Source organism: Otolemur garnettii, unplaced genomic scaffold (assembly GCF_000181295.1).
Source record: "Otolemur garnettii isolate 467f Iridium unplaced genomic scaffold, OtoGar3 scaffold00003, whole genome shotgun sequence".
In the NCBI taxonomy this organism is placed as follows: Eukaryota; Metazoa; Chordata; class Mammalia; order Primates; family Galagidae; genus Otolemur; species Otolemur garnettii.
The window spans coordinates 3525139-3540789 of NW_003852398.1; the positions used below are offsets into that span (position 1 = coordinate 3525139).

Genomic DNA, 15651 nt, shown 5'->3' on the forward strand with positions numbered 1-15651 from the left:
AGGGACAGCATGGAATTCGTTCTGGCAAGGATGGTGGCTGTGAGCTGAGACAGGTCTGCTGAGGCAGTGTCAGCCCTGGATCAGGGGCCAGCATTGTCGACGGTGCAGGTGGTAGCGTCTCTGCCCAGTGGAGGCACAGTGGTGTCTTCACAGAGGTGAAGGGAGATGGTCTGAGGTGGTCTGGGATCTTGTTCCTACATGAGTGACCTCCATGTCTGGGTCTCTGTCCTCTCGAAGACTCTGGAAGCTGCACAATAAACAACCTTTAAGAAATCTTTTCTGTTTCAACTGTCACATACATGAGGATCCTGATCAAGGACAGAGAATGCGGAGTCATACGGGGGCAAAAGGACCCGGGACAGAAGAGGCTTTCTACAACCCACTTCACCTGTCTTTGGGGGCAACCTGACCCCTGGAGATGGAGAGTTTCTTCCCCAATTCCAATGGAGGGGGCATGGGGCCAGTAGAAAGACGCTGAACATTCTGATAAATGAGGCAACTGAGGGCTTCAGTGCACCTGTTAAAAAGACAAGTGACCTCTTTGGGGCTTCACACTGGGGAAAAAGTTATTCCAGTTACTCTTCAATACTTCCATAGATACATCACATATGTCTTTAGAGGTGAAATTCAAATATGGGTGGTTAGTTGAAGGAGGAAGAGGGTGTGGACTCTCGTCAATAAGAAGCGAATGAATTGATCTCTGACTCCACCTATTGCTCTTGGACATTTGGGTAAACTGAACCCAGGCCCTTCACAAGGGAATTGCAGAGTGATCATGGGTTTAAAGACCCCCTGCCGCAGGCCCCCTGGCTCCATCCCCTTCTATTGCTAGCACATGCCACAAAGTCAGGCTTCCAGAAAGCCGTCTGCTTCACAAACACAGGCTCTGGGGAATTCCAGACATTCTGGGAGGCACATGGTCAGCACGCCCTGTGTTCCAGCTAGGAAAACCCTCTGCAGGCTCTCCTGGAATTCAAGTTATTTGCCCGTAGGTTGTTCTGAAATTTCCAGTGGAGAATTAGGGTCTTAATTCAGAGAAGCTGAGTGTATACATTTAAAATGCCAGTGAGGAAAAAGCTGATTACCAATATGCCAAGAGAAAGGCAGGCAGCCCACGCAGAAATCTTCACCTCTAAATTTACAACCGCAGCCAACTTCTGAATTTCAAGTCCTCCTACAAAGCCGAGGCAGGGGGGTTCTGGCTCGAGACAGGGGTTTTTTTGTTTGTTTGTTTTATGATGAAAGTATTCTAAAATGAATTGTTCTGATGTCTGCACAACTCTGTGAACAGACTGAAAGGCATTCACATGGATGGTTTCACAGGCTGGATTGTGTGGTATGTGAATGATCCCTCCATACATGTGTGGCCGCATTACATACAAGGAGCCCAGACAGCTCCAGACAGGGTTCGAATTTCAGCTCTTTCATGTACAAGCTTCAGGATTTGAAGTCACTCACTTACTCAGGCTGAGCCCTGGTTCCTCAATCTCCAAAATGACAAAATGTGATAAAATCATAGTTATGTGATAGAATCAACACACATGGGAAATAAGAGCCCATCTGTGACACTGCCTGACCCCCAGAGCACACTCGGTGAGTGTATGTGCCTTACCAAGTCCCACACTGGGCACACAAAGACAAATCAGACTTGGCCCCCGCCTTCAAGGAGGAAGCAGTTTAGGGTGGAAGGCAGACAGAGGCATTATAGAGTCATCAGTGCTATGATTCAGGGGCAAGAGCCATGCAGTGGGACCAGAACTCATAGGTGAGTCAAGCCAGAGGGCTCAGGAGGACAGAGCCTGCTCCCTGGACACAGCTGCCCTGACCCCCAACCCCCCACGTCCCACTGTGTCTGTCCTGTTGCCGTCTTCTTTTCCTCCTGGTGCTGTCTGAATGTGTCCTGTTCCTCTCTGAGTACTCCATTGCTGCCATGTCCCTCCCACCTAGACTGACCTTTCCACAAGAGCAGGGACCTTGTCTTTCCTGGTCACCATTGTATCGCTGATAGCCAGACAGTGTCCTATGCTTTGCTTACAGGACGCATTTGCTAAGTGAAAGAAAGCATCACGATGAGGTTTGGAGGGTGAGTAGGAATTAACCAAGGGGAGAGGCCAGAAAGGCCCTTGCAGGCTAAGAGCACAGCAGCCAGGACCCAGCACCCACGGCTCCAGGAGTGAGGAGAGGAGATAGAAGACAAGGTGGCAGGGATGGAGGTGAACTCATGGAGTCTCCTAGGCGGGACTTGGCTGTCCTGCCAGGGCTCTAACTACTACAGAGAATCCCCCTCTCGATGTTGGCTCCAGTCTATGAAAAACCCCCACAGATCCTGGTAGTCGTGCTGAGTACAGCTGGTGCATTTCTATAGCAACCGTTGCCATGGCACCAGAGGCCTGGATCCCACTTCCGGCTTTGTTGAGGCCCTGGGCTCCTGTCACGCGCTCCTGAGACCTCCAAGCATCTTTCATCCCACATGGTGCAAAAGAGATGTGGCTGGGGCCTCACAAAGAGGGCTGTGGCCAGGGTGCAGGGCACAAGGCCACAGGGTTAAACATCACCTATGTCACAGTGGATACATCTGCCAAAGGTGGACATAGGCTGAGCATTCGTGAATGATTCAATTTTGCCTTACGTTGAGTTGCTCAGATGGGGGAGAGGGGTTGGGTTTGAATATGCAGCAAGTTCTGGAGCAGACAAGTCTCGGCGTGGGCTGCCTGGGAGTAGCCTGTGCCCTGGGCAGGAGGCCTTGCAATGCCAGCCCAAGGACCCCAGACCTGGGGCTACTCTGACCTTCACTCTTCCATTCTGTAAAATGGGAAGGGTGAAAACTGATGGTATCAATGCATTTCAGATATCAGAAAAGTGAGCACAGGGCCTTGCATCTGGTAGGCACTTGATAAATACTTAGTGAATAAATTAACAAATGATATAAAAAAGCATCACCTCTTAGTCTACAAAGCTACGAGGCCCAATCCCCTTCTCTCCTCCTAGCTCACATTCTGTTCAGACCACACCCTATTCTGTTGCATCAGCTTCAGCTCCATCTCCTCCCCTCTTTCAGGTGTCAGAAGACCTCTCCCCTAGCCCGTGGAGGCTAGGTTGAAGAAAAATCACATAGTTCAGAGTCACAGACCTGAGTTCTAATCCAGCCACTGTGAGGTGCCAGCCTCCTGACCCTGGGCAAGTTGAGTCACCTCTCTGATGCCCAGTTGTACAACTGCTTCTTCTATTAAGATCCCTTTGGTTGCAAGACTCAAAAACCTAACCAGGCTGGCTCGAGCCCAAAGGAGAGTAAGGTGAAGGTTGCCACCCCCTCCCATCCTGCACCCACACAGAGCTGTCCCTGCCCCAAGGATAGCCCACATTCACCAAGTTGCTGTTGGCTATTTGGACAGCTCTTTACAGGCTGCCATCCAAAGCCAGTTCTCCACACCTGAACCACTTTGGCTCCAATATCAGTTTCCTAATCTGTGCAATTACAGGACGAAAATAGCCCAGGCTTGCAAACTCAAATGACACTAGGGTTTGTGCTGGGACTTTAAATTAATGGGGTCCCAGAGATAGCAACCCTGTTTAAAGGGAGCAGGGGCTACTCAGCTCTTATCCTGAGCAGGCCTAGGATTCCCAATGCTTCAGACTTTCCCAAAGAAAAAGAAATCTGGATATCTGTGGGAAGAATCTCTCATTTTCAGTGGTGGTCCCACACTACAATCTTGCGCAGAGCTTCTCAAAGGTTCTGCTGGAAACCACCTGCAGTGGAATACTTGAGTGGGGGGACTATTTACAGTGCAGATTCTCTGGCCCCACCTAGAACCTCTGGAGCAGCATCCAGGAATCTGCATTTTAGAAGGCACTTTCAGATGATGTTTATGCCCACTAAAAAGTGAGACAGGCAAAACTTGGGCTTTCTATTGCAATAGGGTCTCCCCTCCATGTGCACACATTACAATGGGATGGGAGCACCCTCTCTTGCATTTCTCCCCAACCACTCCACTGCCAACCCCTGTAATCTCAGAGCCTAACAGGTAAAAAAACACAGAGCTTTGTGGGGCAGGAGCAGCCAACTCACCGCCCCTGCACCAGCTATGTCTGCACAACCTAAAGGGAAGGGGTTGCCATCCCCATATCACAGATGGAAATGTGAGGCTCCAAGAGGGGAGGTGACTTGCCCAAAATCACAAAGCTGTCCATGGAGGAGCTAGGGTTCAAACCCTAGTCAGAGTGACAACAGAGCCTTCCAGGAAGATTCCCCCCAAGCCAAACCGTCTCTCCACAAGTGGAAACAGAAGAGAGGCAATCATCGTGCTGAGAGATGCCTGCTGGCCCCAGATTGCTCTCTTCTCCTGGAATCAGCAGCCGACACTGACAGCGCAGAGTACCCTGTGATTGGGATGAGGGTGCACAGGGCCCTGAGAAAAGAGGGGGGAGGGAGGTGACTTTGATAAAAGGAGATGGCTCTTGGGGACGGGAGAAGAGCTGCTACCACCACTGACAACCTCAGCTCTGAGGTTCTCCCGCCTCATCAGGAACCCACAGCATCTCCCAGGAGCTCCCACCACCCACACAGGCCCCCTGCCCCCCACCCTGCCACCTGAGCTTAAGTATTATAACTGTAAAGTCTTAAATCACAAGGAGTCTGTGCCATCAGCAGCTGGGGCCCGGGGCTTTGCTGTGGTTCCCGTCTCTCTGACTGTGTTCAATGCACACACATGTCATCCGGCAGTGAGTTAGTGAGGTGCAGGTTCAGGGTGAGCACTTGCCGAGTACCTACTGCCGGCCCCGCACTGCTCAAGGCACAAACGTTCTGTGCACTGTTCTGATAGGATCAAAAAGGCCTACTGCCAAGGTGCTGGGACCAGAGCAGGAGAGAGGTGACCTTCACCTGGGGAGAATGCAAGGCAAACTTCGTGAAGGAGGCAGCCCTGGAGCTGGACGGGGAAGGCGTGTCAGATGGGAAGCCACACAGATGGCAAGCCGAGGGCATTTCTCTGTGGCGTGCACTGCGAGGCATAACGCAGCTTCTAGTCAGTCCTGCCGGTTCTCTCTCCCCGACACTTCCCGTTTCTCTCATGGAAGCCCAGCTCTTCCCGAACCTCCGTCATTCCTGGGAACCCCTCCTGGGGCTCTTATTTACTTCACCATTTTCTTTAAGTCAACTCACTGACTTTTATTTTGTAAAATTGATGTGAAGAAGTCTTTGTCTCACTATGGTAATTGGAAAATAGGTTGCGCTTGCTATAAATAGATGGTCACCAGAAAAATAAGAACAATGAGAGCAAAACAATGCTTCCTGAAATGCAGCCAGGTTCTGCTGCCCAGAGAGATGCTGAGCCTGCAGCCTGCTCTCTGTCTGGTGGGGGAAATGGCAAGTATTAAGGGGTATTAATCTGAGAGGCATGGGGAGAGGACTAAAATAAGAGAAATAGTAGAACCTCTATAAGGTGATCACCCAAGGGACTGTCACAAACTGATGAACATATGTAGGTGGTGGCCATAGGGAACTAGGCCTTCGAACACGTGGTGCATGTCCCGTCTATGAAAATTAGGTCAGCTTAAGGAGGTGGTCGGTGTAGGAAGGTGGGCAACCACAGAGGTTCTACTGTGCTTAATCGTCACAAAATATCAGTGACGATGTTGCCATTGTTATTCCCATTTTACAAATGAATGAAAACTGAGGTATGAAATGGTTAAATGCATGAAAGCAGTTCTATCCTCTGCACCTACTGGATTCCTATACGCTACCTACCATATTTACTTACTCAAACGTTTTTTCAAAAGATACGCATTGAGTGCCCCCTATGTTTCCTTTGATTTCAGTAAAGCAAGACTTATTCCATTTTAAAATAGCCTCTGCTATTTCTAGCTTCCTGCACACTTTGACTCAAATCTCTCAGCTTCCTGCTACCTCAGCTGCCTTCAGATTGCCTTCCGTGGGCTTCATCATGGTGCACCATCCACCGAGTCCCCCCAGGGACCCAGGCCTCAAGACCTAGAATTCGCTGCACTCCAAGAATGCTGCTTCTCGGCTCGGCGCCTGTGGCTCAAGTGTTTAAGGCGCCAGCCACATACACCTAAGGTGGCAGGTTTGAATCCAGCCCGGGCCCACCAAACAATGATGGCTACAACCAAAAAATAGCCAGGCATTGTGGCAGGTGCCTGTGGTCCCAGCTACTTGGGAGGCAGAGGCAGGAGACTTGCTTGAGCCCAGGAGTTGGAGGTTGCTGTGAGCTGTGATGCCATGGCACTCTACCCAGAGGAATAGCTTGAGGCTCCGTCTCAAAAAAAAAAAGACTGCTGGTTCCTGATGGCTCTGCTGAGCCTTTCTCTTTAATTTGCACCAGATTAAGAGACCTGTGTAGCCTTCAGCTCTAGACCCACCCTGGGGACAGCTGGTGTCCAAGGAATGGTTATTGGGGAGGAAATAACCTGAGACCCTTTGTTTCTATTCGAGCCACCTCCACAGGGCCACTCAGCTCTTGGGCTCCCCAAGGACCAGCTAAGGCCTCTATTGCAGCTGTGTCACAGCCCAACTGCCCCTCTGTCCCCTCACCCTTCACTCCTCATGGGTGTGCAACCCAAGCCTACTCCCCAAAACACCAGCTGTCTCAGCATCTGCTTCCTGGAAAACTCAACCTAAGAAACTTCCCAAAGGCACTTGTCTTCCTTCAGAATTGCCACAGCTCACCTCTCCAACAGCCTCTTCCCAACTGAGACCCAAGCAGAGGAAGCCTGGGTGCGTAAAATCCTCACAAAGGGCCTTGGTGGCACCAAAGCCCCAGGGTCACCTCAACCTCCACAAGCCCTGAAAGCATGGAAGGTTGTTGTGCTTCTTTATTTATATGTTTTACTACATTAGCTAATTAGCTTTCTTCCCAGGCCCCATTACTGTTTCCTCAAGTGTATCGTGGCCTCAGCTCTAATGACAGGCAGTCACTCAACCCGGCCGGGAAGATGTTTTCTTTCAGGCCCACAGGGATCAGTGGGGAAGGAGAGAGGAAGGAGAGGGGAGATTGGATTACGGGGTGTCAGGGAAGGGTCACTGCTCCCCCCAGCCCTTTCTGCTTTTGAGCAAGGAGAGAGGTCATCCTGTCCTCTCCCTCTGTCCCTGCAGGCAGCAGAGGAGGGTCCCTGACAAGTGGTCTACCTCTGCCTTACTCCAAAAAGTCCCATCTTTAAAAAGGGTCTACATCTGCCCTAGTCTTGACCCTAACATTTCTTAAACTTAATTGCAAATTACTGTCTCAGCAATTTTGTGGGCTTCCCAATCTGGCCTAAACCCAAGAACAAAGGCAGCAAACAAATGGAATAGACTTTGCAATCTACAGGAGCAATTTGGGATGTGGATGTGAGAGTGCGGGAGTTATCCTGCTTAGCATGAAGCAAGCAGCAGAACTCAGGTTAAAGCAGCTACAGGGTGGCCACGTCCAGCCCCTGTTTAGAGCCATGGAGGGACCAGGTATTCCAAACAGTGGCCTTTAAAGAATGGAGAACCAGAGTGACATTGGGCCTACTCAGCCCAGTGTTTCTATTTCTTTGCGAGTCTGTCATCACCCTCAAAGGCATGGACACCACATCTATTTAGTGAGTACCTACTGTGTGCCAGGCCATAAGCTAGGTCAGCAGCTGTCAAGCTGCCAGGTCACAGGACCCCTCTATACTTAAAAATTACCAAAGCCTACAAAGAGCTTCTTGCTTCTATATACGACATAAAAATTTAAGAATTATACAATTGTTGATTTATTCGCTCATCTAAAAATAACAATGATAAATTCATTACATGCTAACATATAACATTTTTATGGAAATAAACTATATTGTGCAGAATGAAGACATTTAATGAGAAGCAACACTTTGTGGTACATACCTACAAATCCCTTTAATGTTAGGCTTAAGCAAAGACAGATCGCCGTGTCTGCTTTCATGTTCAATTTGGTCCAATATCTTTGGTGCAAATTAAGACGATCTGTTCTTACACAGGTATGTAGCTAAAAAAAAAGAGAGAGAGAGAGAGAGAAGTATTTTCTTCTTTTGAGTTAATTATGGACATTTTTCTTTGATACTACACCAAAACTTGACAAGTGATTAAGGATTGTTGCTGTGGAAAGTCCAAGACCATGTGAATTAACTTTATCTCCTCTGTCATATGAAAATACACTGGTCTATCTTACCTGGGGGTAGGGAGCCTGTGCCCTTAAGGCCACATGTGGGTTTCTAGGTCTTTAAGTACGGCCTTCCAACGGAGTCCAAATTTTACAAAACAAATTCTTTTATTTTTGTTAATACATTAGTGTTCATCTTTCATATTTTTATTTTATTTTTTAAATGAATGTATATAATATACCAAAAAATAAAATAAGCTTCCACAAAATAATCCTCCCAGATTGACCTGCAGAATTAGAACATTAGTAAGCCAGAGGCTTCATTGACGGTTGCTGTGCTCATGATTTAGTCTAACTTCCCTTATCTGACTGTTGCTATTACCACATAAGGGTGGTTATGGGGGTCAGGTCTATTATCAGCTTTTGACAACAGTGCACTGTGTTAATGTTTGAAGTAGCATTTATGAAGTAGCATTTATGAATAGTTGCACAGCTCAATTGAATTTTTTAATTCTGTTTGATAAACAAGCTATCATGTTAAAGAAGACCAAGAGAATGCTGAAGAAAACAGATTTTTTAATTGAGGATTAGGAAATGCAGTATTACTTTCTTTCTGCTAAAGAGAAGACGGTTCGTTTTCTGTGTGATACTGCAGTATCAACCTCCATAAACTCGATGCTCACCAGCACCATAGCACTCATAAAGCCCACAAATATCTCACAGGGAGAGGTGTGAAAGGTTGTATTGCAAATATTAAAAGGTGAAAAGTAAAGGCAAAGACAATTTCTTCAAGCAGCAATAAGACCTGGAAATAATGCCAATGAAGTAATTTATAAAGTAGCTGATATACTCGGGAAAATAGAGAAGCCATTCAGTGATATAGAAATTATAGAAGAATGCATTGTTTTGGAGGTGTAGGATTCTTAGATCTCAATAACATGTTGAAGTACAAACAGCTGCCTCTTTCAAGGAGAACCATGACTGGTTGGCAGCATGAACTATCCTTCTACTTAACAGAACTTCACGTGATACTTCAAAAGGAAAATATATACTATTCAATCACTTCGAATGAATCAACTGATACTACTGATGTGGCTCAGGTTTTATGCTTTCGGGTCATAACAGAAAATTTTCTTTATTATGAAGAATTACTCATGTTGGGCACTCTTACAAAATACAACATGAAGAATAGAGGTCTTCAACAGCTGTCAAGATAAATGTCATGCTTATTACAGTTCAGGCACAGACGGTGCACCTTCCATGAGAGGAAAACATGCAGGGTTTGTTGCACAAATAAAAAAGTATTAACAGATCTAGATGCTCTCATTTCTTCTCATTGTATCTTGCCTCAGTCAAATCTCTGTGCTAAAGCTACTATTTGAGGTAACACTTTGCAACAAGTTGTAAGTATTCTTGACTATATTCCTGCAAACCCGCGCATCAGTTTTATAACATGCTAAGGTTGAACAATGAGGTTTTCAGTACAAATTTGCCATATCATCCTAAAGTGTGTTGGCTATCACAGGGACAGATGCTAGCCAAAATTTTATACATTTTATAAAGGACAGAATAAGCAACGTGAGTTATTGAAAGATTTTGACAGGACTGCAGCATTTCTGTGTGAAAGCATGTCAAATCAAAACTACTTGAATATTTCTTCTCAAGGCAAAACCAAATTCATATGTGATATGTGGCAAAATAGCCAAGCATTTACCTTTTTTCAAAACACTTCTTCAAGAGGAAATTTCAAATGAACATTTTCCCTAGTTAGCAAAGGTCACTGATGAGCAGGATGATCTATGCTAATCATTTGAAGAATACCTAGCTGTTATAGACCCTGTAATTGGAGAATACAATGAAAAGTTTACTGACTTTGAGAATCGTGACATCACACTCAAATTAGCATTTCAGCCTCACCCGGTTGATATCACCAAGGCACCTAATGAACTACAGCTGGCATTGATTGAGCTCTTAGTAGATGGCAGTTTAAAGTCATTGTTTGATGTTAAGAAAGATTCCACTGAAATATGAAAAAATACAGTAGAATACCCACACCGTCAGCAACATGCCTGTAAAATGCTTTCTTGCTTTTCAAGTGCTTATTGCTGTGAATCTACATTCTCCTCCCTAACCCAAATCAAGACGCCCTTATGGTCACAAATGACTGATACCCATCTAGAGGATCAGCAGAAACTGCAGTCTTCCGTGCTGCAATAAATATGCTTTCCAACAAAAAGCAGACACAACAAAATCATTAAAAAGTGAGTTAACTGTAAAATTAATAAATAGTTTTCATTTTTTGAAATTAAGCACATAGTAGTTAGATTTTTTCCAAAATAATGTGCATTTTTAAGTCTATCTACTCAATGTTTCTTGAATGTGGCTGTATTTGATTGCAGCTGAATTAACATGGCCTCCCGACACAAAATGTTTCCCCACCCTGATCTTGCACTTTGAATGGACCTCTCAGCCATGCGTGGTTTGATAACATCATAAGCTGTTCATTTGGAAACTGTTGCTTCAGTGGCTCATAAAAATCTTTCAAATATTGACACATATTGTTATACAGTATCAAGAAATCCTATGTGTCAATATTACCACATCTCTCTTCAAAGAAGTACAATGGGAAGTTGCCAAGCTCACAGCGGCAGATACAATTTTCCAAACTTCTAATTTTCACTTAGCTTGAATTTTATCATTGGCAACAAAGATGGTCAATTGCTTTTCTTGAAGTGACAGGTTTATTTTGTTACTTTTGGGGAAAACATCTGCTAAATACCCGAATCTGAATAATCACGATTGGTCAGTTCTTTCAAGTAAAAATGATATTCCATGAAAAACACGGCTATTTCAGCTCCAATTCAAATAATCACAATATTTTTCCTAGACGTTACCTTCAGCCATCGTGCTTCGGTAGGCAATGAAAGTGTTTCACACCTATTTTCCATTTTTTTCACACAGATTATTAAAAAGACATGTACTCAAGGGTTGAGATTTTTAAAAATTAATAATTTGAATGCTTCATTGAGAACATTCTTAAGTGAAACTGGCAGGCATTTTAATGCCAAATGTGTGACAGGGAAGACTATGATGACTACTTGGACACTTTGGTGCCACTACCTTGATTGGGACTTAGGTGCCAACAGCTTTACCAGCACCAGTACAAATGACAACACACTGAAAAAGACAAATAACATCCCAGAGTTACTGTGCAAATAGTTAAATAGTTTTGACCTTAAGGACCCCTTGAAAGGGTCTGAGGTGGAGGTCCCCCAGGGTTCTACAGACCACACTTGGAGAAGCACCAAGAGAGGGAAGTATAGCAGTTTCTGTGCTTCCAGAAGGTCCAAGCTGGCTGAGAAAATAGACTCTAAACAGACACAATTACTAGATACTGTGTTGAAGGCCAGGCTGAAGGCATGGCCCAGAGAGTGACTTGCTTTGTACTAGCAAAGGTTTCATAGTGTAGGGAACTTTTAAAATGGGTCTTGAAGGTTGAGTAAGAGTTCATATAGAAATAGAAGGTAGATCTTTATATTTCCAGTTTCAGAAGGTCTGATCCTAGAAAAACAAAGCCTTAATACCAAGAAAATGAAAATTGAAGAGTTTCTATTATTAAAAATAAAAATAGCCAGGCCTTGTGGGGAGCACCTATAGTCGCAGCTACTCGGGAGGCTAAGACAAGAGCTAACCCCAAGAGTTGGAGGTTGCTGTGAGCTGTGATGCCCCGACACTCTACCGAGGGCAACAAAATGAGACTCTGTCTCTAAAAAAATAAATAAATAAGTGATACAATATTGGCTACCACCTGTAGTACTTACTACATACCTCACATATTACATACACTATCATATTTAATTCTCTCCCCAAACCTATGAAATGCATGTGACTATGCTCTTTGTTCAGAGAAGTTGGGTACATTTCTCAAGGACACAGCAAATCCATGAGGAAAATCAAGATTAGTACCAGAACTGCCTGACTCCAAAGCCCACTTTTGTTCTACTTCCTTCTCTAAGCCAAGAGAGAGAATGGTTTGGGCTACGCACTGCTCCAAACTTTAGTTGTTCCTACTATTTACCAAATCAAGTCCAGTCCCCGTTACTTGGCCCTCGAGGCTTCCTAACACAGCACCCCCTCCTCATTCTAGCCCTGCCTTCTGTCTGTGCCCGGTCTGGCCACACTGGAATGCTTTCCTGCTGTCCGGATTTGCTTCTGTGCTTTTGTCTGAGAGCGTCCTCACCTGGGAATCCCTTCCCCCTTTCTCCTTCCATCTTGACTTTTTGTTCAAATCCTACCAGTCTTTCAGGCTTGAATACCCCCTTCTTTCCCATCCTCTCCCCACTCTCTCTTTCCTTGGCCTCATCTATTTGTGTTGAGGTCATGTACATGTCTCTATAGTTAGGGACCAATTTATTTATCCATTTCCCAACCTAATGACCCCATCGCCAGACTGTAGGCTCTTTGATAGCTGGGCCCACGTGAATCTAAGAATATTACCTCTTGGTTCTTTTTGCTTTTTGAGCCTTAGTCTTCCCCTCTATAAAATGGGAATACTAGCACCTTACCTCATAAGGCTGTGCTGACAATTAAATGCATTAAATTATGTGCTTAGAAAACTGCCTTGCCTATAGTAGGCGCCTAATAGCAAGAGCTCTTTTTGTTATTACAATAATTGCTGTTGTTAAATATTACTTGGAGAGGCTGAGCATATTCCTGTCCCACACCAGCTTCCCAGCACACTTTCTCATTATAAGGGCAGGCTCTGTTAGCATGGCTCACTTTGAGCCTGTGGAGAAACATGAAAGTATGTTTGGATCTATTCCTTTGGTTTTCCTACAAGGGGTTCCATTCCTGGGGGCTGATTCCAGCCCAGTCCCTCTGTTCTGTTGCTTATACCTAACACGGGCCCAAGAAATGTGAAAATACCTGAACCCAGCTCTACAGCTGAGTTCTGGGGACAGCCCAGGGCACTTAGAGGCCTGATTAAAAATGTAGTGGTATTGCCTTTCTATCAACCGAGTCCCCTTCCATTTCCAATTTCACACACCCACCCGCTGGGACTCCTTAGATGAGGGAGTCCATTCAATCCTACTGGGCACCTGAAAACAGAAATATAATCAGCACATTAAACTTTTATCTCTGTGGCTGTCACTCTAACAAGCAGACAAGGAAAGCTCCTGGTCCCCAGGCTCTGACCTGCCTCAAGCAGACTGATGGGTTATTGCCAGTGGGCTGGGTTTGTTTTTAAGGTTAGCGAACAAAGCTCCCCGGAATGCCAGCTGTCCCAGGTTTGATTACTCTGTTCTTGATATGTGACTAGCTTTTGGCAATATGTCCGTTCTAGAGAGGGCAGGATGTGGTATGTGGGTTCCAAAAGGCAACTCAAGAAAATCAGTCACCTTGGGGCTCCCAGGTCCTATTTCCAAATATGCTCCCTGTCTGCAAATACCTTTATTGGTGATGACAAACTCTGTGTAAAGGCTTGGCAGAGATGATTCATCATTTCCTATGTCTTCATTGTCTTTCTAAGGTTTTTACAGAGTTCTTGCCCAATGCCACAAAGGGGTCCAATGTCTGTGGCCATGGCAGAAGTGCTAGTACATTCCCCACCAGCCCCTGGGGTCCACACTTCACCTGCATTGTCTAGTTTCATGCTGAGCAAGCCCTCCAGGGGGACTCGGGATATCTCTGTTTTATAGATGAGGAGACCGCAGCTCAGAGAGGACAGGTTGCTTGTCCAAAAGACACCTCTCCTGGAACCAGGAACCAGAGCGCAAGCCCAGTGTGATCAGATTTCAGAGTGGGAATGCTTTCACCTTCTGCCTCAGAACACAGTTTTCTTTGCCATTGTGCTTAGCTAGTATGGACTGGGGAAAAGTTAGAACTGTTATTTTCAGGGTGCTTTTATTTGCATTATCTTTTTTAATCCTGAAAGCAGCTCTCTGAAGTAGGATTGTCACCCCTAGTTATGGGAGAGGACTTGGACACTTCGCCGAACTTTCAATTGACTCCTGAGTCTTGAGCAGAGCCAGGGGTCGCACTCAGGTCAGCATGGTGTCCATGGTGTCACACTCCGTGACCTTTGTGCCACGTGCATTGCTTTACTTATAAATTAGGTCAGCAGCTCCAGGGTTACTGATTTTCTTTTGACGTTAAATACCCCATCACTACTACTTCCCAAGTGAAAAGCCAAATTAATGTGGATTGATTTTAAAAGGAGGAGAAGGGGGAAAGGAAAGAGAAGGAGAAAAGAGAAGGGAGGAAAAGGAGGAAGTGGGGGCAGGACAGGGAGGAGGGAGGAGTAGAGGACAGGGGAAGGGAGGGGTAGAGGACAGGGGGGAGGGGGAAGCAGGATTTTGCTCTGGAATGGGACACAGCTGAAAACTGGAGACAGAAATAACACTCTTTTCTGAAATATGAATTCTGTGATTCCTAAAAAGAGACTGTTCTGCCATGCAAACCTCCTCTTCTGTGCTTCACCAAGATGTAGGTATAATTGACTTCAAGTGTGAAAACCGAACTCGCTGTAGAATGAACTGCATTCGAAACCCTGCCAGGGTAATCTCAACAGAAACCTGGCAACAAGGTCAAATCTTGAAGCAAAGCAAAACAGACAGCCCAGGAATTTGCAGCCTGGCTGGCCCCTACTTGGCACAGTGTGGCAGGCACTGGGAGGGGGCTTCGTGCGTGCAGGTGGGAGCACTTTACTTCCAGGTAACAGCATCCAGAATACCCATGCCTGGGACCCCAAATGGCCTCCACAGGCCCTCACGCAGGAGAGCTCCACAAATGTGTCATCTGTTCTCACTTGTGTTTACAAACGCAGTCAACAGATCATTACAATTAACAACTTTCACCAACATCAGGATTTGCCAGCTAATCTCGATGCTAGCCACAGACTTTCTCTGCAATGTAATTTTCATATTTATTCATTTTGGCATGTACTGTTAATAAGAAAATTCATGAGTGATATGGACATGCTGGGTATTTATAATTGTCCTTTGAAATGGCATTTGGTGACTCTGCTCTTACCTGAGCCATTCATACCTGTGCCATGGAATCAAGTTTGCCTACACCTGGATCTGCAACGTCCCCAAGAAGGTATATGCTTTATACTTGTCTTTCCCCTCCTCACTGGGGTTCAGAATTATGTTATTTGTAGGTTTGTTTTTTGTCCGTTCACCCTTCTAAAAATAATCGTGCCCATGAGGACCAGGATCATTTCTCTTTCGTTCACCATATAGTCCCTTGTATTTAGTATGTAATGTAGGATTAATACAAAGTGTGGCACATAGTGGGTGCTTGACAAACATTTAGTGGATGACCGAATGGATGGATGAGACTGGATTAAATGCCTCTTAACTTCTTAGCTCCTTTCTAAGAATCTCAGGCTCTGTAACATTGTAACACGGCCCTTGGCTGCGTGACCCTGAGTGGTCAGTGCTGTGGGAATTGCTGGTCTGCTAACATGGTCTTAGGACCCCACATTCTACCTTTAAGGTGGCTGCAGGGCCTCTGTTTGGCCAGCTTGGACCAGGGGCAGCTGGGCTGAGAG

At 45.6% G+C, this 15651-nt stretch overlaps 1 pseudogene; it reads right to left on the minus strand.

Annotated features, from left to right (window-relative positions):
* LOC100943385 overlaps positions 1-5941 on the minus strand; it is a 35843-nt pseudogene extending 29902 nt beyond the window's left edge.
* Positions 5942-15651: the final 9710 nt, after the last annotated feature.